The sequence below is a fragment of the Ambystoma mexicanum genome, chromosome 3p (assembly GCF_040938575.1).
Source record: "Ambystoma mexicanum isolate Mex_15411 chromosome 3p, UKY_AmexF1_1, whole genome shotgun sequence".
In the NCBI taxonomy this organism is placed as follows: domain Eukaryota; kingdom Metazoa; phylum Chordata; class Amphibia; order Caudata; family Ambystomatidae; genus Ambystoma; species Ambystoma mexicanum.
The window spans coordinates 814,779,566-814,806,376 of record NC_090925.1 but is presented as its reverse complement, the minus strand read 5'-3'; the positions used below and the strand labels follow the sequence as shown (position 1 = coordinate 814,806,376).

Here is a 26,811-nt window from a genome sequence, read left to right as displayed (position 1 = left end):
TTTTCTTTTAGGTGTACAGCCTCCCTTAATCAAAAATGTGTACGCACTGCACCCTCCAGCTCCAAATTCCAAACACACATGCGGGCAGATTGGAGATGGCAGGTTCATTGTACACAGCTGGAGCGTTAATTGATTTATTTTGCAGGCTTTTTTTCCCACGCTGCCTTTACAGCCCCTTGCAAAGGTGAATGTTCGCAGGTATGGGAGCTGGTGGGCCGGGTGTGCTTTGATCAAGACTGGTCCTCTACAGTGTATGCTACGCATACTCTATGGGTTCATTAATAAAATAAAGAGAACTATGAACGTTCCATGGGCTGAGCAGTATCATGAATGTCCACCTCCATCTCCGCAGCCTGAGCATTAGCTTGTGAGGCTGACGATAATGAAAGAAGGTAGCCTAGGAAAATCCCCGCGGAAGACCTCCTCAGGTCTGAACACACACTACAGAATATGTTAATTAGATATCACATCAGTCCACAGTCAATTCAGAATAATGCACAAAGCACGTTTTTACGATGGTCCTTTTTATAGAACATAACATTGATTTCATGATCTTGACGAGGTCGGTTTGTTGCTCTAAGGAGAAGCACCAAGATTGTGGGCCTCATTACGAGTGTGCCGGTCTGGTAAAAATGCCTAAAAAATGTCATTCTGGTAGACTTTAATGAATATCTTAATGACAATGAATTTATCTGCAAACTTACTTTGGAAAAAAGCAGTAAACAGGTTACATTCTTGGATCTTTACATTTCAGTTGAGGGTGGCAACTTACAGACACATTCATTTAGGAAAGATACAGAAGTCAACTCAATTTTACACTCCACTAGTTGTCACAAGAAAAGTAGAGAATATCCCAAAAGGGGAATTCTTGCGTGCTAAACGAAACTGTAGTAGAGGAAGTGACTGCATGGAAGAGAAATCACTCATAGAAGAGAGATTTGTGGTGCAAAGAGGTTATGCATTTTACATGCGGATGTTAAAATAAAGGTCGGCAATATAAATAGGGACCTTATATTAACTCCCAAAAGTAAAAACGCCAAACAAGTAACACAGACGAGAATGATAACACAGTTCTCAAAAGACAATCATATTTACAGAATTTTTAAAAAAACACTGGGCAATTTTTCCTTTTAACCTACCGTCTCTCCAGTCTGTACCTCTGTATTCCTCCATCAGACATTAGTAGACAGTCCTATTTCTGCTCCTCTCCTGCGCATTCCCTACTTTAAAAACACCCCTTCCCTATCTGCTAGCCACTTTCACCTTTCATGGATTTTTACCTTGCCCGTCTTGCTCCCCTCGCCTCTCCTGCTTTCTAGACACTTTTTGCCTCTCCCATCCCTCTCTGTATATATAATAGCCGGCCGGCCCCCACCGAAGGCCGACACCAAAGGCCTCTTCCTGTCTTGACCTCACTCCCTGCTGCAGCCTCACACAAAGAATCCACGCACTCAGCGCTGCTTCACACCAACAACACGGTACGCCCTGCTGGACCCCCTATGTTGTTAATGGAGCATCCGCTCCCTGCAATCATGGCCGCAGCCTTCCCCGCATCGTTACAAGCAAGGACCTGGCCTGCTATGGTCCCGCCTGCGGTGCACCCTGATTGGGTGCCCGCTACTCCTGATGATCATTTCCTGCAACACGGGAACCGGCAGGTGAAGCCAGCCCCCACCAAAGGCCTATACCAAAGGGCTCTTCCAGTCTTGCCATGTCTTGTCCTTTGTGGGCCAGGATGGGCCTTCTTCTATCCCTCACAACCTCCGATCATGGATCGGCACCCACACCCTTACCTCTGCTCCATATTAAGAAGGCCTTTACACCCCCCCAATGAAGCCACTGCATTGCACTGCGCTCCGGCTCTGCCCTTCTTTACAGAAACCAACTCGGCTTGGCTCCAAGCTTTTCATCAACCACCTCCTGACTTCCACCAGCAGGATATGCCAGACCAAACTCTGAAAAGCTTGAGCCAATCATCCCAATCATCCCTCATACACTGCTCTGATCATTGGCACAAGCTACAAGGAAAGTGCATGCCAGACACTGCACCCACATGTCAGCATTGCAGGCTCTGCCTCAGCTGTGCCACTCACATCTCCATTTCTTTTCCCATGCCTTTCATGTCTTGGCCCTTGCCCACAACCCGCTACAGTGGTTGAGAGCCTTGGCATAAAGATCATGTCTTCTGGTTCTAGATCAACTCAAGTGTCGGCAATCTGTCAAGCAGGGTTTGCCAAACTCAAAATATTAAAAAAGGTTCTCCCTTTTCTAACAGCTGCTTCTAGATCCAAAATTGGTACAGCCTTTATCATGGGATCCCTTGACTACTGTAATGGGATTTATCTCGGCCAACCTGAGTTCCTTCTTCAATGCCTGCAGATTCTTCAGAACTTGGTAGCTCTACTGGCTCTGGATGCTCCAAGACTAGCACATTCTCAGGAACTCCTCTATCAACTTCACTGGCTCCCTGTGCAAAGCCGCATTAAGTTCAAGGCTCTCTGCTTAGTCTACAGAGTCATTCACAAAACCGGGGCAGAGTTTCTGCAATCAAAACTAATCCCCTACACACCTTGTTGAGCTCTTCGCTCCTCTGGTCTGTCTTTGCTCTCTATCCTGCGATTTCTCACACCATTCACACCATTCCGCAGTTTTTATCTTTCCGCAAGCGCATAAAACCTCTTCTGTTCTGAGTATTCTGAGTGGCCTCCTCTCTTTTCTTCCTAGCGCCTTGATGCCTTCACTGATCTTTGGTCGCGCTCTACCAAATCTCAATACAATACTACAAGATGCCTCGCTCAAATCAAAAACCTTGGTCATACAGTCAAGTCAACCACACAAGGACCATAGCAGAGGTCGCTATTTTCACAGGAGGGGTGAACATCTAAAGCGATAAAATGGCAAAGGACCACTCTTGTTGTCTTCAGTATTTGAACGGGGTAACTGATGCACGGTGCTTGTAAACTGCTTTACCTCATAGTTTTGACATGTGGTGCGCATTTCTCTTAGCGGCTGCATACTGCAGCTTCGTCCAAGAGACCATCAAATTGAGCAGACCCTGATCAACGTTATCTTTCGCATGCAAGCCTTGTACACCAGCGACGCTTAAGTTCTGGTGCTAAGCAAAAAAAAAAATCTTACCTCGGTGGCCAAAGTAAAATAGCTTTGATATTGTCCAAAGCACTCAGCTGTAAACAATGATAACAAGGATTCAATGAAAGAAAATGGTTGCCTTGCCCAATAAAGCACATACTGTACACCCACTCACATCCTACGGACATCACAAAACTGCAGATCCAATCAGGTAATGCTTACACCACAACAGATAAGAACAACATCCACAAATAAGTACATGGACATTTTCAGAGAAATTTTTCAACATAACGTATCTCTAACAGTAACATGTTTATTTTTAATATAAAATATATTAAAATATGTAATATAGCTGAAAAACTGTAGTAAATATTTTTTAAAGCATCAATCAAGTTCAATTACTTTTTAGTTCAGCTACCTAAAAGTATCCAGACTTTGCTGCTTTTGCCCCCCACCACTCTCTACGCTCGGCACAAAACTTCCTAAAATTTTTCCAGAAAACAAGCCCTGCCACTTGCCATCAGTTGTGTGCAGACAGAAATCCGCACAAAAAGGTAACCCATGCCCCTCTCAAAAGCTATCGCAGAAACACATGTATGTATGTTTGCTGCTCACTTGTATGGTGCTTAATGGCCCCTAAAATCTATTTCAAAGACTTAGGAGATTTCAGCCCAACTTGACTCATGCCCCAACTCTGAAGCCATCACGTCTGAGGCAAAAACTGCACCTGGGCATGCTTAGGGTGCATAATCTTCAACTCTTCCACCTTATTACAAAGATCCAACTTTCATTTTATACTGTGCAATTCCTTTGCGGTTTCTCGTGTCTGCTAATGCAGTATCTCTGTGCTCCTAAATTTACAATCCTGAGCGAGGGCAGGATTTAGACCATCCTCCCACTGTTTGCTGCTGGCCTTCACAAACCATGGCGTTCATATTTGGGTTTGTTGAAAAGACCAGGAGGGAACTACCCATCATCCATTATGCTAAATATACAGGACTTCCCCGGAATCCTTTAACATTTACTTGCAGCCTCATTCACATCTTGCCTCTCAGGGCTCATTAGTTTTGGCTATTAGTTGGTGCTAATAGTGCCACATGTAAGACAGCACTATTGATGCAGAAAGGGAGGGTAGTAGGAAGATGGCATCTGAGGAGGGACATAAAGAGACTACAGTGTCATTTGGCTATTAGCCCACCCCCTACCATTCCCACAAACATGCAAAAGCCTATTTGCCTACCTTCCCCCTCTCCACCCCTCCCCAACAAAACCACACCAATGGGGAGATTCTTTTAGAAGCATTTTTTGATTTTAGGGTGTTGGAAAAGTCAGGTAGGTGGCCTTCTTAGAAAGCTGTAATTCCTATTCATTCCCACTATTCCGCCAGAAAACATGCACATATGAAGATGATTTAAAATAGGATGCTTCATTCATGAATTTTTTACCTTTAATGTGTTCCACAAGTAAAGTGTGTTCTCGACCCTGTTCAAATATGGCCCCTTGCTGCACTCCAGGCCCAACTTACTTGATAATTGCTGTCATAAAAGCTTGAATAGCAGCACAGATGCAAGCTGATACGCAGTTGAGGCTGCCCATCCTAATAGGTCTTCCACATACTAATGTGATGCAGGTTCTTTGCACAAATGTTAATTATTTTCTTAATAAAGTAGTTTATTACCTCTATTGATGAGTGGGAATATGGTTTATTTAACCAGCTTTCTCAGCTTATTCATGGAAAACCAATGGATCTGACTGAATTAAACATAACAGTAGCATTCATGCTTTCTTAAGCATCACAATTACAATTTATAGAACAATAATGGTATATTACTCATGCTGATTTCTGGATTGTTGGAAGTCTAATTGCAGATATTGAATTAATCTGGCACTTCATTTCAGCTGTTGCCATAAAAGTACATAGTGCGTAGTAAAAATAAAAAACATAATCTAAAATAGAACAAGGTTAATATAGATTTAATAAAAAATGCTATTAATAGAATACGTTAAAAAAATGTAATATCTGATTGGCATCACGACAGCTATGTAGCCCTTCTCTTAGCGAACATCGATTTTTTAGGAACTCCTCCATGCAGGCCAATTCTTTTGTTAAAAAACATAGTAACATCATTAAAAACACAAAGAGCAGCACTCACCTTAAAAAAGCAAGCATCCCTTCTATAACTGATTTCAAATAAATGAAATATTGGTTTCAATCATTCATCCCTGGGTGACACAATCAAATGGCAGGTAAAAAGAAAATGGTATTAATCCTCGTCCCAGGTTTTGCAATAGCAGTGTTTTGGGGAAAGCCCTGTGCCCCAGTTGCTAGAAAACTGTGCCAGCGGAAGAATACTTAGGCAGAAGATTGCAACAAATGACCTTTGGTATTTGACGCGTGAATAATCAATATATTTATCCATGGCTAATGATAGCTTAAAATACAAGTCTGTCTAAGATAATCTTTGAAGGATACGTTTGATTAGTTGCTCTTTTATAACCCAGTCATTAAAAGGAGAAATTAAAATAATGTTAATCTTGTTGCCATAAATAGAAGGATCATCCCATAGAGACAGGAGTCCTATTGCAACTAGCATCTGCTTCACCAACTTATACCGATGGAGCGACTTGCCTCATCACGCAGACCTTTTCTATAGGTTTCCAGTTTGGGTGAGTTCCACAGCCTTATCCAGTATAAGAGGCTTTAAGTTGATTCTATGTTTGATCTCTCTCATACTTAACTCAAGGGCTGTCGGGATTGAGGGGCCACCATATGAGAGACCCAAAAGTCAAGTTAATATCTTGTTTTCTCATGCTTGAGATTGGAGGTGTTAGAATCATGGGCATCATTTTGGGGGGGGGGGGACAAGGGTGTTTATCCCCCCCAACTTTTGTGGCACGCCATTTTGTCCCACTCATTTGGCAACAACATTTTCAGCAAAGTTACTCCACTGGTGAGAATATCCCCAGATTCCAGCTCCATATGTAGCCACTAGGAGCACCTTGAACTTTGAAAGCCTCCTGTCTTAGTGAGATGGTCTTGCTTCACAGTTCTTTGGCAAAGTTAGCATTATTAGTTAGTTATTTAGTTAGTTAGTTTAGTTAGTTATTATTATTCCTATTATTATTAATATTATTATTAACAGCGCCACATCCCCTAGCCAGAGAAACCTCACATTTTTCCAAGACAATCTGTTCAGTAGGTGGATTCCCAGGTAGACATATCACCAGATGCTATACAGTATAATTAATTACATGAGTATAAAACTTAAAAGAAGCAGACGGTGGTAGGCAATTCTTATATCATATGTCATAACTTTAGTCTTAGAAACGTTCATTGTTAGTCCTTTCTCTTTGCACTTGGCTGCAAAGATATTAAGTTGGTGCTTAAGGCCGGAAGGTGCTTCGGGTACAAGAATCACACCACCTGTGAAAAGCAAGAGCCCCCTTTTTTCCCACCTAAAGATGGTCAATCATTGCCAGAGTGGTTAATAGATCCGGCCTGATCTTTGATGTATAAGAGGAACAACAAGGGTGCCAGGACAAAACCTTGCCCGACACCCTTGGTCATATTTATCGGTTCCATGGACTCTTCTCTGATACCCCCATCGCACCATAGCATAGCTGCGTTTGTGAGGGCATGAATTGGATTAATTAGTAGGCAAGGGACTTGAAGTTGCATAAGAATGTGCCACAGATGAGAACAATGTGGCGTGTCAAATGCTGTATGGAAATTCAGAGAAGCAAGATAGATTATGTGGCAGTTTAGATGGACACATTTCAGGAGAATTAAAAAAAAGTCTCAAAGACTGATCAATAGTCGATGTTGCATTTCTGAAGCTCACTTGAGCTTGTGAAAATATACTGTACTCAAGAGCCCAGTCTTCCAATCTATACAAGATCACTTTGGAATAGACTTTGGCTAGAGGGTCCATAAGTGATCTAGGGCGATAGTTTGAGGGTGTTTCACCATCACCCTTTTTGGTTCTTGTGCATTTTGGTGGCATAGCCACCAAAATATTACCAACACCATTGCTACAGAGAAGTAAGAGAGTAAATGGGTACCAGAAAGATGACTTTGTGTTTGGCATGACAACTGGAAAGGCTGTGGCATAATCGGCCGACACACTAAATGTTGTTTCTTGTTCCATTACGCCGATGTAATCCGTGGCTTGTTGAACTAATTTTCTCCCAATCAGGAATACTGTACCATGTCACATGTCTCTGTCACTTTCAAACCTGAGCCTGTGTAGTGGTCTTTCTTTTTCGCAGCCAGAGGGATTTGGCTATATTTGTGCTATTTTCCTGGCCCCTTTGGGCTACATGTAGGCTTCCCTTTCTGGATACTGTTAGGCCTGGAGATGTCATGCGAGGTGCCCAGGGCAGGCGCTTCAATAGCAAACCGGGGTTTATTGTGCAATACACGTGTTCAAGTTCTCTTTGCATTTCTCAGGACAAAATGTTTGTTCATCAAATAAAGAAAGGCGATCAGAGCTCGCACACAATAGGCATTGCGACACCTGGCACAGTTTGCTAATGCTCTCTCATGCACACACGGTAAAAAGGAAAACTGGAGCAAGCTGGCCACATTTTTCTTTTAGGTGTACAGCCTCCCTTAATCAAAAATGTGTACGCACTGCACCCTCCAGCTCCAAATTCCAAACACACATGCGGGCAGATTGGAGATGGCAGGTTCATTGTACACAGCTGGAGCGTTAATTGATTTATTTTGCAGGCTTTTTTTCCCACGCTGCCTTTACAGCCCCTTGCAAAGGTGAATGTTCGCAGGTATGGGAGCTGGTGGGCCGGGTGTGCTTTGATCAAGACTGGTCCTCTACAGTGTATGCTACGCATACTCTATGGGTTCATTAATAAAATAAAGAGAACTATGAACGTTCCATGGGCTGAGCAGTATCAGGAATATCCACCTCCATCTCCGCAGCCTGAGCATTAGCTTGTGAGGCTGACGATAATGAAAGAAGGTAGCCTAGGAAAATCCCCGCGGAAGACCTCCTCAGGTCTGAACACACACTACAGAATATGTTAATTAGATATCACATCAGTCCACAGTCAATTCAGAATAATGCACAAAGCACGTTTTTACGATGGTCCTTTTTATAGAACATAACATTGATTTCATGATCTTGACGAGGTTGGTTTGTTGCTCTAAGGAGAAGCACCAAGATTGTGGGCCTCATTACGAGTGTGCCGGTCTGGTAAAAATGCCTAAAAAATGTCATTCTGGTAGACTTTAATGAATAACCAAATGACAATGAACTTATCTGCAAACTTACTTTGGAAAAAAGCAGTAAACAGGTTACATTCTTGGATCTTTACATTTCAGTTGAGGGTGGCAACTTACAGACACATTCATTTAGGAAAGATACAGAAGTCAACTCAATTTTACACTCCACTAGTTGTCACAAGAAAAGTAGAGAATATCCCAAAAGGGGAATTCTTGCGTGCTAAACGAAACTGTAGTAGAGGAAGTGACTGCATGGAAGAGAAATCACTCATAGAAGAGAGATTTGTGGTGCAAAGAGGTTATGCATTTTACATGCGGATGTTAAAATAAAGGTCGACAATATAAATAGGGACCTTATATTAACTCCCAAAAGTAAAAACGCCAAACAAGAAACAAAGACGAGAATGATAACACAGTTCTCAAAAGACAATCATATTTACAGAATTTTTTAAAAAACACTGGGCAATTTTGGAATTAGATGAAGTTTTGACCAAATATATTGGTAACAAACCAGATTTTGTGTACATTAGGGCACCCACGCTCAAAACTATTCTGAGTCCCAGCTTTATGAAGAGCAATGTGGACCGTACACAGAGAGGGGCTGTAAGGGGTAAGCTGGTAAGGGGCTTTTTAAAGTGCATGATTTGCACCATGTGCACCATGTGCAAATCAGCATTGAACAATGTCCAAACATATGTGACAGGTGACCAACACAAATTCAAATAATTGACTTCATTAACTGTAGGAGCAAATGTTTTATTTATATAAATACATTATATGTTTGGTCTACAATCAGAGAGCTGCGATTCTGTATCAGAGAGCATTGGAACATGCCAATCACATCTGAGAAAAAATTGCCATTGCAAGAGCACTGGGATAAAATGCACCAGATGGACAACAAGGAACAGATGAAGTTCTTTGGAGTGAAACAAATACTGTCTAGTAACAGACTAGGAAATGGGGAAAGAACTTTAACACAAGAAGAGGCCAAACTCATCTGCAGATTACGGAGAACTAGAGTTGGATTGAATCAGGACACTGAATTGGAGATATTCTAATAATGAGTGTGACTTTGTACAATTGCAATAATTGTTGGGATAAGAAGCAACTTTATGGAAAACCATGATTAAGTAATAAGAAGAATTAACTTTGACTTGGGGTCCACACTCACTAGCATCTTAATGCTCCCTCGCAGGAGAGATGGATTGGGGGTATACAACCCCCTTGGGTTGTAACTATATTCATGTATTCCAAAATATAGACTACAGTCCAGTACAAATGTACCTGGGAATATATAAGTCCTACAATCAATTGCAGTTCTTAAGGAATCGAGTAACTATTATGGGTAATAACACACTCAAATTATGTTTCCAATAGTGGGTAATTACGCATCATAATTATGTATGTAATTGTAATAGTGCTTAATATTTATTCCACTCAATACCTGTATAAAAATGGTCTCTCAAAATAAATACTGGATCGTGATAATAGGGAGTATAACCAAATCCGAGCCATAGTGGGGACAAAATGGCCTACTTATGGCACTGTGAGGCGTAACGTGATAATGTAATGCACGTCTTGACATCATTAACCGTCACATGATAAATACAATAACAAAGATGGCGCCACCATGAGACAGGGCAATGAAATGAAGCCTGTACAAAGAATGAACAAGGTGAAGAATGATGAGCATTGTAACTAGTAGACCAAATAATATCTAAACAAAAAGTACTTTTCCCCGTGATTCAGAGTGGTTCTACTCTGAAAAGGGTCTTCTTATACTTCTTTCAGCTATCCTAAATAGGAGATGCAACTTAAGGTGAAAATGCCTGAACCCAGAACTGTTAAAAGGCGACTGGGAATGTGAGGAAGATCGAGAATTGGATCTGTTTAGCCCCACACCTTGAAGTAAGTACACAGTGAACAGTGGAAATATACCAACTTGAGAAACTGTAGTTAGGGACAAGCAACCAACACACACTAAAGTATGTCCCTTTTGTGATAAACACAGATTAGAGGAAACAAACTCACTCAAGATAAGGAGCCCACGGGAACCCAAGGAAAGTACAGTGTTCTGCCAAGTAGAAGCCCTATGGTAATCAGAAACCCGGAGGAGAAACTACCTCGGTGGGATCTGTGTGATAAGAACTGCACAGTAAGGTATAACATCTAAAGACATAATGATGTGTAGATGTGACAAATAGATGATGAACAGGACAGAATTCTAACGGATGTCCTTATGTGTATCTGTCTTCTGAAATAGGCAGAACAGAAAGAGCACAAATGCGCCATGGCGAAATAGGCGACAACAGAGATAAACATTTGAGATGATGTTTCTAGGCGATTTAAAAAAAAAACACAGATTACATTCAGGAGGTAAAGAGTGTACCACTTCAGATGTAACTGTGGGGGAGAGAAATAAAATGTGAAGAATTGTGTTAGTGCCTTTGCTAGTTTCCTCTATCAAGTAATGCATGTAAAATGACAGATGTTAGGAAGAAGACTGTATAAAGTGTTCTCTTCCCTGGTAATTTATATACCCCCCATGTAGTAATTAAACTACAGTGAAGTTGGTTGAATAATAAAATCAGTCTTTGTATACTTGCTTCTCACAGATATCCCTTTGGAATTCTGGCCCAAACACAAGATGGATGGGAGTAGAATATAAGACTTTCTCACCAAGGAGTCAAAATGTGCAAGAAGACCAAAATGGCTAATGCATGAACCAATTGTTATAGTACTAAAACCCCTGAAGAATTTCCTATAATTGTGATAAACAACAAAAGGAAAGAAACATGTTGGGTAGTGTTGATGGTTGAATGAATGTGTGTATGAGTGACAGAGGTACGAATGTACGGATTAACAGAAAACTTTGGGATTATTTGATTCCCCTGTTAGAATAGACAATTGTTCACAATAGATTTTTGTGAAAAACTTGTCTTATTAAAGAATTAATTAACAGAGAACTAATGTACTCGGTAAGAGATGGTGGAGTATTCATGTCTTGGCTTAATAGTGTCTAGATATGATTTATAACAAATAGCTTGTGAATTGGTCTTAGAAAAGATGCTAAATGTATTTTATTGAAATGTTTTTAAAAAACAGATAATAAATTGTTATTTTTGATGCAAAATTTGACGGAGTATGTTGAAATTTAATGAAATAAACAACATTGATGATTGAGCCAGGGGATTAGGGTACTGGAGAAGCAAGGGACCCTTTAAAACAATATTGTTGTAGTTTTAGTCTTTTGACTTAAAGAGGGCTGTTTTGAAGTGGTCCAGATAAATATTCCCTTAAGTCTCCCTAAGGTTTGTGTGCAGATTATGAAATACCAGAACTAATATAGAGTTTGACATAAGCAGCAACTGATTGCAGGTAATACAATTTTCAATAATAAACTCAGGGACTGCCCCAATGTTTGATCTAATAATTGAAATTATGAATATGGGTTCCAACTGACACCCATTTAAGGAAATGTTTGACTCATTGGTAAGAATCACTGCGGGAAACTGCGTAAAGCTATCATTTGAGGACTGATATCGGAACATTGTATAGGTAAGAACACTCAATTACTGATCCTAATAAAACCAAATTCTGGGATATAATCTGGAGGGAGATCTGTTAGGGGAGTGGTTCTGGACCCACAGGTGAAGTTAATAGTATCGTAAGTGTATCTTATTTTCAGCCCACACTATCTATCAAATGTAACATATTTTGCTATTTGGTGGTATTCCGGATGGTATTTACATGGGTATTTCAATTTGAGATTTCAGAATAGGAATATAATTAATTTATCTAGTTTTCCTTTTTTCCCTTCCCTTTCTTTTTCCATGTCCTTTAGATGAACCATATATTATGACTATGGTGTGCAGGGTTGACAATGTAGCAATATGGTTGTTAATGAACAACTCTGCACGTGGATAAATGATGAATTGTAAATGTGAATAAACGAAACGGCACCTTAAGTAGAGGCACTAATGTGGAAACCGGACTTTTAGTAGATGCATTATTGTGTATGCGTCCTTACAAGAATCAGGTAGCTAGACAAAGCCCAGGTGGGTGAAACATTGGCACATACAGTCAAATTATTGTTGGTTTTTCTAATTATGTTTATGTATTGACAATTTCTAGGCATATTAATGGACTTGTATTTTCTAATTATCTTTAGGTTTTTCTAATTATGTTTATGTATGGACATTTTCTAAGCATGTCAATGGATTTTTTTTTTTTTTAAGTTCTCAGGTTCTTTATTGTCCATGTCCTGAACTCCTCCACAAGACACAGGGATGGTAGGGGACACAAGATGACACGGGAAACGCCGGGCTCACCCCCACACCCATCTTCTCAGCTCACAGCTTCACTCTCCTCTCTAACCGTCACTAGCAGAACACCTTCACACAAACATTCCACACAAACATTCCACTACAGATGACCTCACACTCACAGCTAATCTGTAGGCCAGATTACTACACTTCTCCTCCCCATAGAAACACAAAGCCAGTTACTACACCACTCCCTCAATGGGAAAACAAAAGAATGACAAAGTAATGTGACCAGCACAAGACCTTAACACCCCAACACAACACACTACCAGAATTCCGCAACATAGCGGCCACCTATGTACAGAAGCCCTGGTAACACCAATAATGGAAACCACACAAAAGGAAAACATTTGCAGGACACCCTCGGACCAAGTAGAAAATGTCAACGGGATGCAACCTAAAACACACCACTCCCTCGGTCCACACATCGAGGCCTCAAACATAACAAACAGAGCACTTACGCCTGTCCCGAGCTGCCCCTCAGGACCTAGGGCTGCCTCCCCTAGCCAAACTATTGTTAGCTAACACTAACACAACCACAACCTAACCAACATACCCACCTTAGCACAAATCACCTTCCACTTCGGTCTGCCACCCCGAAGTCCCAGAGCTGCCCCTCCGAGCACTAACCAACCGCCCCCAAAGGAAGCAACAACAAAAGCCAGACAATGACCGAGGAACCACACAAAGAACCATGAACCGCAGTATAAGGAAGAACCACAACCCAATACTGCTCCGCTGCACAAACCGTTAGCCATTCCATCCTCCTACAAAATACCGTTATTGAACACACCAGGAGACAACCTGACATACCACACACGGAATTAGGAAACGCACTGGTAAAGCTAAACTCCAAACCATAGTAACCCATCTCGGCCAATGGATAATCTAAAATTCAACACAACCCACGCCAAAAGCGACCAACCCTGACAGCCGTCAGGCACTGATGAGGAAACCCCACGCCAAAAGCGACCACCCTGACAGCCATCCGGCACTAATGACGTAACCCCACGCCAAAAGCGACCAACCCTGACAACACAGGCACTAATGACGGAACAACTACGCCAAGGAGAACAACCCTGCAACCTAAGGCACCAGAAATAACAACACAACGCTAGGGTTGATGGACCTACCCTGACCCATGGATTTATTATAAATTATGGACTAGTAGCCAATGAGTGACCATTGGATCTTTTAGTTTGGGTGAGGCATGAACATAACAGTTATGTCGATTGATTTATTATAAAGTGTGGACAACAGCGCGCTAGTTTCTGGACTTTTTTGTCTATATTATTGTTTACATGGGTTGTTTGTAGTGTTTCGACTGCCAGGCCGCTGTCACTGCAGTGGATTTCCGAAGCAATAGTTATTACCTTGATAGGGGAGCGCAGTGTCCTGTTTGACTAACACTGCACCTTGAGAGTATCATGGCTTTGTGAGAGGATAACATTGAAGGTTTGAGAGCTACATGCTCCTGGGCCCTTGTGCCCCGAATCTGACACTGCTTTTCATCGTTTGTTTTTTGATCCATGAGGGGGAAAACAACACTAACCTAGCCTTCTTTGCATTGAGAAAAGGCGCTCAGAAATCGACCTGCCTAAATAAAAAGGTTTTTCCAAGTTCAAAGGAAAGGACAGAGGATGCTGGTAGGTGAGAACGCAAAAGGAAGCCTGAATCAAAGGAGGTAGGAAAGGAGAAACAGGCACTAGAATGCGTTGGAAAATGAGCTAAAGGTGCAAGAGGAAAGGAGCGCGTTGGGAAGGGAAACGCAAGTGTGAAGGAACACAGCGGAAGTCAAAGACCTGGAGGAGACGAGTGGAAGCTTAGAAAAAGCGGTAAACAGATAGACAACGTCACAGCCTTGGGAGTTAAGATAGGACAGGCTGAAGGATGAGGAGAGGAGAAAGAGGGGTGTAAAAGAGTGGGCAAAGTATTGCAAGTGTGAGAAAGTGGTGTGATGAGACATGTGTCAGCTCTCACCAGATGGTCAAGGTTTTCAATAGCAGCCACAAAATGAATAAGCAATTCATGTTATCTCCTGTTTATCTGTTTCAGCTGAAGCTCTGCAATGCTATACCAGGAGCAGGGATAGCGAGAGCACTGTGACCACATGCAGTGCAGGCAGGACACACTGCCTCTGCATACAGCTACCAAATAGTAAGTATACTCTTTATATATATGTCTAATGGATACCCCCTTCTAATATCCTTTAAACGACCTTTGGCTTTATGTTATGTTTTATTCTACCAAAACAATAAAAAAGAAAAAAGGTGAAATAAGGTACACGTATTTAAATAAACATAAATATAGTAAGACTTAATATTGTTAAACAGTTTTAGATGATTCATAATTATATATAGATTCCCTAGGGTCTATAGTGATTGCCTCGACAGCCAAACCATCGACAACCATACCCTTGACAAAAAAGCATTGACAAAAAACCTTAGAATGTTTTTCTTTTTTTTCTTTTTAATGGGGGGGAATCCCCCAATCCCCCTTTTTTAACATTTAAACCCCATTTTTGCTAAACTAAACCCTTTACCATTGATAAAAATGCATTCAATGTTTTTTTTTGTTCAATGCATTTCTTTCAAGGGTATGGTTGTCGATGGTTTGGCTGTCGAGGCAATGACTGGATACCATTCCCTAGTTGTGCCCTTTGCCAAGCCATTAGACATGACACATACAAATAATTCGGTTTTAAGGTGGTTTATTTGCTTTTCAGCCTAATTTATGAGTTACTCTTGTGTTAGTGCCTTGGTCATTCCTCCAGGTTCTCTAGTCCCTGGGTAATTTCCAGGTCCATCGTTCTGACTTTTCCATGGGTCAGTCTCCAAGACACTCTTCTAGTGTGTCTTCTCCCTGTGCTAATGCACTGGTCACTACTCATGGCTTCTCTTCTCCCTGGCTAGCTCTCAGGCCACTCTTCTGGCTTGTTTTAAGTATCAATGCTTGGCTCACTCTCTCCATTTCCCAGGTCGACCAATCTGCCTTTTCCTTTCTCAGCTATTTTCTTTTTCCAGAGCTTCAGCTTATCCTTTCTGTAGCTATTCCTTTGTCAGAGCCTTAGGGGCCTCATCAGGCAGTTTGCAGTATCACAGCGGTTAAACCCCATTCCCCATTGGGTCCATCGGACCCAATGGGGTTTTTCAGTGCTATTAGCGCTGTGCTAATAGCACCGAAAACGGGCAGAAAGTGGAGATTTTTACCTCCAGCAAAAAGCTAGAGGTAAAACTCAAAACTTTCCAACCAACGCATGGTTGGGCCAACCCTTAAATGCAGCGGTAATCACATTACCTGCACATTCAAGGGCTACCGCCCAACTCCTGATGACGCCCGGTCTTTTCTCTCCCTAATCTTACTTTGGTCAAAGCTTTTTTGTTTTCTCCTTCCAACATCTCTTTGGTCTGGGGTTTGTCTTTTCTCTATCCATCTTCACTGTGACCACAGCCTCCTCCATTACTTTTTCTGCCTTTTCGCAGGCCACAGCCTCTGGCTGCTCACAAAACACAGCCTCTTTCTTCTCTGAGCTAAGGTGACCTGCTCGCCTCCTTCTCCACTGCCACTTCAAAGACGGCAGCCTCTATCTGTTAATAGTCAAAAGCCTCTATTATATTTCTTCTGTGCAGATAAGTATCCCACTCTCATTCTTCCCCTAAGTCCTTTTCATGGGCAATAGCCTTGCTTGTTCACAGCCCAGCCTCTGTCTTTCCTCTCTGAAAATAAGGTGAGTTGGTCTCCTTATACTCCACCTGGGGTAAGCTTCCCCAGCCACATTCTTCCCCTTAACTTTGGTGTTCTTCTCTTTCACCTTTCTCCACTCGCTTGGTTTTCCCTTTCTCCCCACATTTCTCCAATCTCAGTTTTTTCTAGTTTCGCTCCATCTTTTTCCACTTTAGGTTTTCTCACATCACCTTCCTCTATGTCAGCTTCCTCCACTCTCCTGATTTTTTATTTCACTTCCCCCTCCTCCACTTTCCTGATTTTCTCTTTCGTCTTACTCTCCCCCACTGTCCCGCTTTTCTCTTTCCCTCCACCTCCTTCCATTCTCAGAGCTTTCACTTTCACTCCACCGTCTTCTACCCTCTAGTTTTTCGAGGCTGCCCCAACTCACTCCACTGATTGTCACCTCCTACATTACACAATGCTTGCATCCTTAACCAACTGTTCTCCGGCTCTCTAACATTACAGCTAATCAACTCTTTCCTCCCAAACTCCCTTTCACTGCTGTTCTGACTTAATAGCTTCTTCATGAGTGGCTAGAAATGTCAGGTGGTTTGTCTGAGCATGCTCAATGGCAGAGTTTATTCATAGTCCTGAGCCTTTGATACAATGCTTTAAGTAGCTCAGCATCCGTTTTGGATTTCTTTTGTGTGTGGACCTGCAAGCTGCTGCTGTCTTGCCTCGCCCCAATCTGGCTGTAGGACTGCTCCCTCTTGGAGTCTGTTCTGTCTGTCCCCTGTACATAGTGGGTTAGTTTGTGAGCTATAAAGCGCTTTTGTTGGACTTTGAGTTGAAGTTGGGAAAAAACATTTCTCCTGTGACAGTGTTGGTTGGGTACTTTTCCCATTGATTTCAAGGAGGGTGTTGGTTACAAGAGACTTGCATTCCACCAGGGATGCATATGTAAGGAAAACAGGAGTTTCCATTTCATCAAGTCTCCAGCTAGTGTGGGGGAGAAGTGAAGTCCTCTCTCTGTATCTAGCTGTTGCACAGGGAGTAGCACAGGGAGTAGTTGCCCTTCCCCCTTCACCCTGGGTGTTGAATGGGGAGGATACAGATCCCTCATAACTGTTTTTGTCCTCAGAGTGTGGAACATCCTTCTGAAGGGTGATCAGGTTTTTCTCATAACCTTTCATTCTCAGGATCTCTACTCACGTTTCCCAAATCCGCTCTGACTCTCCTTTCTGTGAGATATGGGAATCCTTGGAGATATAGTTCTTTATTGTTTGGTGCCACAAAATGGCATGGTCAACTTGTGGTTGGGATATGTTTTGTAGGGGTACCTCTTGGTACGATTGGCTTCAAGGACCGGCTGATATCACTCCTAGGTCCTTGTGACAATGATTGGGAGGTCACATCACTGAGCGAGATGCAAGAATGGACCTTCTGCAAGGCTGGGGCACAGATTGAGTTTGAGAGTGAGGATGGGTTTAGCAGCATGGAAGACTTCATAATTTGGATGGGCCTCGTAATACACATGGGCCCCAGAGTAGGGATGTGCTTTGGTGTGAGAATTGGGCACAGGGCCAGGATGGATCTCAATGCAAGGATGGCCTAATGGAAGGGATGGTCTTCCGGTCAATGATGGGCATCAGGACAAGGATGAATGAGCCTTTGGATTGGCATGGGCCTCAGGGCAGACATGGGCCTCTGACCAGGGGTGGACCTCAGGATGTGAATGGGCCTGAGAGGGGTCTGGGGCTCCAGTAGATAAGCTCCTCGGGCAGAAATCTGCCTTGGGGGTTGCTGAACCTCAGATGAAGAGCAGGCGTGACCGATGGGTGAGGTTCGAAGACAGGCAATGGAAAACTGTAAAATGTGATGATGTCAAAACTATCTGATTGTAGCATAATCAGATATTTATGATGTCACACCTAGCTTATTATATATGGGATAAAGTACCCTCTTGGTAAGTTAAAAGGATATTACAAGTCACTGAAGGATTTCGTGACTAAATAGGGGAGCTCGTCAGAAGGAAGAACTTCTTATTAAAGTTATGGAAATCCAAGGGGACTTCCAACATCTTTATAACATAGCAAGGGGGTACTTTATTACTTGTCATATATGGTCACATCATCAATCCCTTTGATACCTCATCCCCAACTCACTCCTGTGCAAAAGCTCTTCCAGTGTTGTAGTATGGAATATATTTAGAATCATTTGGAAAAACACACTGAGATATAGCTTTTAATCTATTGCAAACAGACATATTAAGAAGTTTGATAAAATACATTTATTTTTGTTTAAAGGTATTTTATTGAGGAATATAAGCACATAGCAATACAACAAAAGGCATCTTGATCGGGGTGCAAAAATACCATTGAGCATAAAATAGGATGATCAAAGAATACAATTTGAATTATGGCATATAAATACAAAATGATTCAAGAATCAATGTTCAAATGAAAAGACAAGGATAGACATAGACAAGACAAACAAGACAGACAGAAACAAGAAGGCGGGGGAACTTGACAGGATAATAAGATGATAACGAGTGAGTATTATGAAATGGGGACATTGGTGTGTAAAACTTCAAGGAACATGTTCAACGTTAATTCATGATTGCGAACAAGACATGAAGATGAGTCAATACATCCCTCCAACCTGTGAATATTATAGATAGAGTTCCACCAAATTCTGTGATAAACACAGTCCAGATTTTTCCAATTAATAGTGATAGTTTGAATGAAAACAAGGATAAAAAGTTCAAACAAATGACAGGCATTAGTTTCTAACATATCTAGGAGGGGTGACCTTCCCAAAAAGAGAAATTACAAGTCAAAATCACATTGTATTCTAAAAATAAGTTTCATAGAATCCCAAACACTTCCATCATTTTTGAACAACTTTCTCATCAATAAACATATCTTTGAATGTACCTTCTACATCAAGACAGCTCCAACATTTATCATTTTTTGCAATGTTACATTTGAATCGTTTAGATGGAGTGATAAACGCTCTCTGATGGAAGAAGTATAACGTTTGAGTGAAACTGGCAGAGGAGGTAGTCTTAGACATTTTTTCCAAATCAAAGGCCAGCCATTCTCTTCATTGGCTAATGCACAGTTCTGCCACAGGCTACCAGTGAGCCCAATTCTGGATCGAATGTATGTTCAGCCGACAAGCTTTTACAGAACATTGAAGCAGTGAACTGAAGATCGTGTAATTGTTGAAACCTGTCTGACCGAGGAACATGTGTATTAGACATTAGGACCCCTAAATTATCCATAAATGCATCGGTTAGAACAGCATATTTGCGCCAAAAAGATACAGTAGAGATTTTTGTCAAAGGTCATCAAAGCTAAGTGCCACCCCTTGATTCAATAGAACATATTTAATACCTTTATAAAGCCAAGTTTTCCAGAAGATAGATTTACCATTCACACTAATCAAATTATTGAACCAAAGATATTTTGAAATAAATTGATGTGAGGATGTATTGAATAAATATGTTCTAATAAAATCAGCGGAAACCACAAAACTTGTGTATTTAATAAATCTATTTTTGCCTTTAAGCATATAACAATCAGCAGCCAGGCTGGTGTAATGTTATAATTTACAGGCGCAAACCACATGTGAACCTGTCTTAACACAAACGCTGACTGATCATTTTTAAAATTAGGAAACCCTACGCCTCATTCTGAATGGATTTTTTAAGTTTACCAAGCAAGATTCGATGTTTTCCCTTTTCCCATACAAATTTGGCCAAGCATGAATCAATTGATTTATACAATCTAGAAGGGAAAGGAGACCGACAGCATATACAGGGTATACAAGATAATGGGAGAAATCATCACTTTAATAGTCTCAAGACAAACCCACCAGGACAAAAACAAAGGGGACCATGAATTCATTCATTGTTCAATTTTTGACATATTTATATTTTCTCTAATAATATCTTTTATAGAATGGGAAATATGCACTCCCAGATATTTAATCGCATGTGGGCACCACTTCATACCATACACCTGAATGTGTTGTTTAGAATAGTGGACATTGAGGGGCAGTATTTCAGATTTTTCTGTGTTGAGCTTGTAACCAGAAACCAATGAAAAATGTGATATAATAGAGAGAAGACTATGTAAGCTGCTGTCAGGATTTCTTTTAAACAAAAGGATGTCACCAGCATATGCAGCCAATTATATTTGTACCCTTCCAGAGTTAATGCCTTGTATTGATATGCCATTTCTAATAGCTTTCAGCAAAGGTTCCAGGGCTAATATGAATACAAATGCAGATAAGGGACAGCCCTGGTATGTGCCTCTAAACAAGGGGAAATAACATGGCATTTGTCCGTGTACAAAAATAGCAGTTTACGGATGTGAATACAATAACCAAATCATGGATGAAAAGGAGTTACCAAGGCCATGCCATTTAAGTGCATCAAACATGAAATTCCACTCCACCCTATCGAATGCGTCAAGAGCTACAGCTGAAAAGCTGTCAATGGATTTGTCAACAATATCCAAAATGTCTAAGAATAACCTGATGTTAGCAGAGCATAGCCTGCTTGTAGCTTGCTCTTCGTGATTATTGTTAGCTTAATTGGGCAAATAAGGAAGAAGGAGATTGGCTAGGACCTTGGCAAACATTTTTCAATCAGCATGTATAAGGGAAATAGGCCTATAGCTTTGAGGAATCTCCGAGTCTTTATTTGGTGTAGGCAACACAACAAGCATGGCTTCTGTAAAGGTCCCTTAAGCTCTACTATGGGTGACAAAATGAATAAAGAGTTCATCGGACCTGGGAATTAATAATAGCTTAAAATGTGTATAAAAGTCAATGCAAAAGCCATCTAGGCCTGGGGATTTGTTTTTTTTAATATCACCAATCGCTTTATGGAGATCATTTCGAGTAATGAGACTATTTAGCGAACTGAGATCAGATTTAGGATAAGTGGAGAGAGAGATACATTTTAGGAATTGCTGAGGCTGGGAGGTATTTTGCTGAGATTCTGATGTATGTAACTTCTGATAACATTTGGAAAAATTATCAATAATGTCTTTATCCAGGAATGTTCTATTACCTAATGTATCATTGAGGACAGGTAGCCTTATTTTTTTCTTTTTTAATCTTGAGGTAAGAAGCAAGTAATCTAATTGTTTTATCAATACACAAGTATTGAGAGGTAATTTTTTTGTTCTTAATTCTTCCTTTTATAATGTTATGAAAGATATTTGAAGTGGCGTACTGCGTGTATTACTTTTCAAGAATTTTTTAATTATTTTAAAAAAGTCTCTGATTCCTGTTTCAACATCTTCTTTTTCTTGAGATAATTTCCCCTCTTAGCACGCCTTATAACAATCCCAGTTATTTGGGACAGAGGTATCCTCACTCCGATTATCAGTAAAAAAGTTATTATGTGAATCTATAAAAAATGGAGCAAACAAATCATCCTTTAGCAAGGCCGTGTTAAATCTCCATCTGTTTGATTTATAATTGTTGTGTGCAATTTCAAGTTTAATATGAACAGGAGGATGGACAGATAGGGAAATACTGTCTATATTGGTATGTAGTATAAGGCTAGACATGGATTTAGACCAATGAATATGATCTAATCTGGAAAAAGAGTTATGAGGACTAGAATAAAAGGTGAATTCTGAGTCCGAAGGGTGAGTTAAGCGCCATGCATCCATAAAAGCCAATTGAGAAATAAAGTTCCAAAATTGCTTATGTGAGTTAGAATTCTTGAAACGCACAGTTGACTTCCTATCCAGGAAGGGATCAATGATTTCCATTACAACCTCCCCCCACAAACAATTAGATTACATGCATGAGCTTGCAATAAATACTCTTTCAAAAGGGAGCAGGAAGTCGGATCAGGCGAGGTAGGACCATATACATTGTGGATTGTCAATACAACTGAGTCAATACACATGTTTATAAGGAGCCATCTACACAAGTTGTCAGAATCAGAACTGATAACTTTGCATTTCAGATTTTTTGTTAATAAGTGTAACAACTCCATTCTTCTTAACATGTGAAGCACTTGTAAAGACCTAGCCTACCCATTACCTCATGAGTTAAGCTGCCTCGGCTTCTGAAAGGTGCGATTCCTGGATACAAGTATACATGGTTTGGTTCTATTTAAGCAAGAAAGAACCCTTTGTCTCTAAGTAGGGTTCAGAAAACATTTACCATTCCAGAAAGTTATATTCAACGACATTATATGAAAACTTAGAGTAAACACAATCTATTTTGACTGATGTAGAATGCAAGGCAACTGACATTAAGAGCTAAAGTGGAATAGCAAAAGGGACCAATCGCAGAATATAATATCGAGTTATCCTGAAGGAACAGCATGAAATGGGAATGGAAACAAAAGGAAAGAGGGAACACAAATAAAGACAACACAAAGTGAAGGTGAAGTATATAGCAACTTTCAAACAAGAGTTTTAACGTGCCTAACTGGGAACAGCCACACCAAATCATGCTGAATAAAAGAACTGCAAAGGTGTAGAGCCGGATAAGAGGAGATCATCTCCAGCGCACATCCAGTAGATCATGTGTTATTCAACCATGGAGACCAAGTACAGAAGCATATCAGTCGGGTTGTTGCGGGGGAGAAAGTGAGGTGTACATTTCTTCCGTCTTATAAGCTTGAATAAACTGTCTGAGGTCCTTTGGATTTTCAAAGGTAGCTGTATGACCTTTCAAAGTGACCTTCATAATTCCTGGATGGATAATTCCATATTTAGCATTTAGTTGCCTCTAGCAGGGCCTAACAGTGAGAAGTTCCTTCCTTGCGGTGGTGGCGTTGGAAACATCTTGTGAAATATATATTCTTCTGCCACCCCATATTAGTTGCTTGACTTGTTTCACTTTATTTACTATCACCTGAATAGGTGAATAATCCAACAGAGCCAAAATCAGAGTTCTGAAAGAGCTACCTGGGTTGCGAATAGAGTTAGGAAGGCCCACAGGATGAGCTCTTTGGATGTTGAGTTGTAATGATGCTGAAAGGTCCAGGAGCTTAGGGAACATGGTGTTCAGAAATAAAATAGGGTTATCCTTCTCCACACCTTCAGGAAGACCAACAATGCGAAGGTCATTCCTTCAATTCCATTTTTCTACCTGTTCAGGTTGGTTCTGAAGGGTTTTAACTGCAGTCTCCACTGCCACCACTCTGTTAGAATAATACTCTGTGTCACCAACTCTTCGCTCTACTTCTGATATTCTGGACTCAAACAATGACCATTTATCATCCAGTTGCTGTAACTTGCTATTAGTAGTCTCCATGAAAGGTTTTAAAGCTCGAAGTTCCATTAAAATAGTTTGCATAGTTGGTTCCAATATTTCCTCTTTCAGCGGTGCAGAATCACTTTTAGGGTGCTTAAACGTATTGGATGATGTAGAAGGTGGCTCTTTATTTTGGCTTTTTTCTAGAGGATGTCACAATATAAGATGGCAGTGCTTCAGATGGTATATAGGCCGGTCTTTTGAAAATGGAGGTACATTTGCGTAAAGAGATGAAGGAACTTTATTGAAAAATGTATATTCCCAGGAAATAATGCACTTGCTCCTTTGTTAATAAAAGTAACACATGTAGGTACCATCAAACGCCACCAGGGGGAATAGATGTGAAGAAAAAGTAAACTTGCCGCTTTAATAAATACAACTCCGACAGGTACCGACAGACACCACTTGAGGAGGGTATACAAATAAGAAATATATAAACGTCACCTCTGGGGTATGAGGAAGAAAAGCTTTCCTTCTGAAGCGTTATTTGCGAGGAGCGCACACTTGACCGAAGTACGTCAGCACCCCATGGCCTGTACTGCCGCTGCCCTCCCACGCTCATACGCTGTCTTGGAGCCGCTCGCTCCCGCAGTACAGATAAATACGAGGAGCTGCCTTTAAAGTAAACATTTGCAATTTCGCCCCCAAGACCTTTTATTCTTCGAGAGAGGCCACAAAGAAATTAATGGCTTGACTGTACCTAGGCCTCCGTACCCTAGGCTCATAGCGGAGCAATGGAGCTAAGCCGCCATCTCTCACAGCGCTTGGCCAAGCCTAATAAAATACCCTTAATAGCCAACATTGGGGACTCTAATAAGTGGTAACATGCCGGTAGATTCCTGTTCTCCTGGGTTAAATCCTTAATGAACACAAGATAATTACACCCCGGCAGTCCTGGTAATTCCCCCAAAGCCAAGCGCTGGAAAAAATTATTCTCCATTCCCATTCGAGTCCACTAGGACTCAATGGGAATTGAGAGGATGGAAGCACTGGCACCATTAATAATGGTGCCGGTGCTTCTGTCAAAGTCTGCCAGCGGGAGCCATTCCGCCCGCCAGGTCAGACCTGGCAGGCAGGACGGCACCCACCTGCAGAACTCGGAGTATTGCGGTCCGGTAACCTGACCGGCATACTCATAATGAGGCCCACTGTCATTTTCAAATTACGGTAGCCTTGACCTGTTTTAAGAATGTTACGTACTATTTTGCATACAGCGGTTGCTGGCTTCCAGCCATCAGAAGATTATTCTAAACTATAAAAGATATGCCTAATATGTTACACTTGTAGTATTATGTTATCAATTGTGCTCAGGTTGTCCCCTTCTTTGTAATATTGTTTTCCACAATTTCCTTTGGTCCTGAGATTAGACCCTTGTCCTTCGTTACTTCTCTTTTTTCTACCTCCACTCTAGCCAGAGCTGCCATGCAGCAGTATAGAGAGAAAGGCATGGAAGTCAAAAATAATAGCAAAATAATGTTTGTTTATTGAACTTATGTGAAAGAAGAAGAGAGTGCGAGGCCAGTGACTGCGATGAAGGGTGACAGAAGAACAGCCGACCTCCAACAGTCATCGAACACTCATAACCAACACATTTTGCACGGGTTTCCATGAAACCAGGATTAGGAAAGTGTGACGCAACCAGTGGTCGAAGTGTACAAAAAGAAGTGGAACTATGTTCCCTGCTGGCCTATCCCCGCTCCCACAAAACCCATTGCCACACCCCTCCGACATGCAATACAAACCCCCAAACACTTGCGCCTGCTGTTTAAGGGAATGTTCAGTGCAGTGCATTGAAGTGCAAGTTTCAATTTCTTCCCATACTTTTATTTTAAAACTAAACCATTCCGGAACGGTTTCTTTTGAAAATAAAACTATAGGAACAGTAAAACGAAATTTTAAAAAGTAGAGGAGAACCGCTCCTAACCGCTCCTAACCGCTCCCGCCCACTTCGACCACTGGACACAACACATCTCACTCACCCTTGACAGGGATAAAATTGAGAAAAATCGAGACAAATGAGGACAAAAAGTAACGGTTAATTTTTCAACTTTGCTGGAAGGCCTCTCATATACATTCTGAGGTGGGTCTTGGTTGAGAAGTGGCATTCCTCCTGGCAGATTCCACTCAACACGGAAGATGAATGAAGAGAGCACAGTGCTTGGTTGGATTTCACTGGTAACCAGAGCAGGTCCCACATGGGTCGCTTCAGTGGAACCCCCTGGGTGGAGCAATGGACTCCATGTTTGCTGTTGAACTTGTCTCCATTATCTAATAGAACATACGCACCCTGTGCATCATCACACCCTTTATATTTATTTAATGAAAATGACAGGGAAAACAATGCATTTCTGACACAAAAATGCAGTTCCATGTGATAATATCGCCGCAAAAATCTAGCCATACAAAAATGTTGCCATATTTTTGCGGCAATATTACCCCATGGAACCTGCGGGGGACACCCCCGCAGCCCCCATATATTTTTAATATATTTTTAATATATTCCCGACGACCATATGTACGGCGATATTTTTGGTGGCGATAATATTACCTGATACCAAAAATGCTTGCAAAACGTTTTTTAACATTGATTTACAGAGCGGAGGACCAGTATCCTTAACAATGGGTGAGAGGACGTGGATGTAAGACCAGATGATGCAGGGGAGGTAGAAACATGAGCCAGGGACAAGGACAGTAGAGCATGATAAAAGAACCGGCAAGTGGAGGAGGTTCTAAGAAAATCCCGGAGGTTGTGTGTGTCAAGGAACTGAGAGTCAGTTGAAAACTACATGCTTTAGAATTTTGGAATATTGAGGAATAAGCGAGACAGTATGCAAGTTGGCGGTACAGTTGGGATCTAGGCCATGTTTCTTAGGGATGGGGATGACAGTAACCGACTTGTAGGATGATGGAAAAGTGGCACTGTCAAGAGAGGAGAGGAAGAGGGAAGTGAGATATGGCGTAACACTGGGAGCAATGAGTTTGACTATGTGTGGGGGTAGAGGGTTTATGGGGACACATGAAGGGTTAGCCCTGAGGAGAAGGTCAAGAATCTCATCAGGATAAGTGGGGGCAAAGGAAGACATTGTCGCAGGAGAGGTGGGTAATAGAAGGTATTTTGCGAGGGTATTTTGTATTTTGGAATTTTATGAAGCAAAGTAGAGTGCTAGGCCGTTAGCAGAAAGAGGAGATGGA

General features: G+C 41.3%; 1 long non-coding RNA gene across 1 annotated transcript in view; it reads left to right on the top strand.

Annotated features, from left to right (window-relative positions):
* The window catches only part of LOC138580932 (uncharacterized), a 58,047-nt gene that overhangs the window by 19,803 nt on the left and 11,433 nt on the right, over positions 1-26,811 (top strand). Inside the window, exon 2 of the long non-coding RNA XR_011304377.1 lies at positions 14,713-14,814. This is a non-coding gene — a long non-coding RNA (uncharacterized lncRNA). The remainder of the gene's footprint in view (positions 1-14,712; positions 14,815-26,811) is intronic.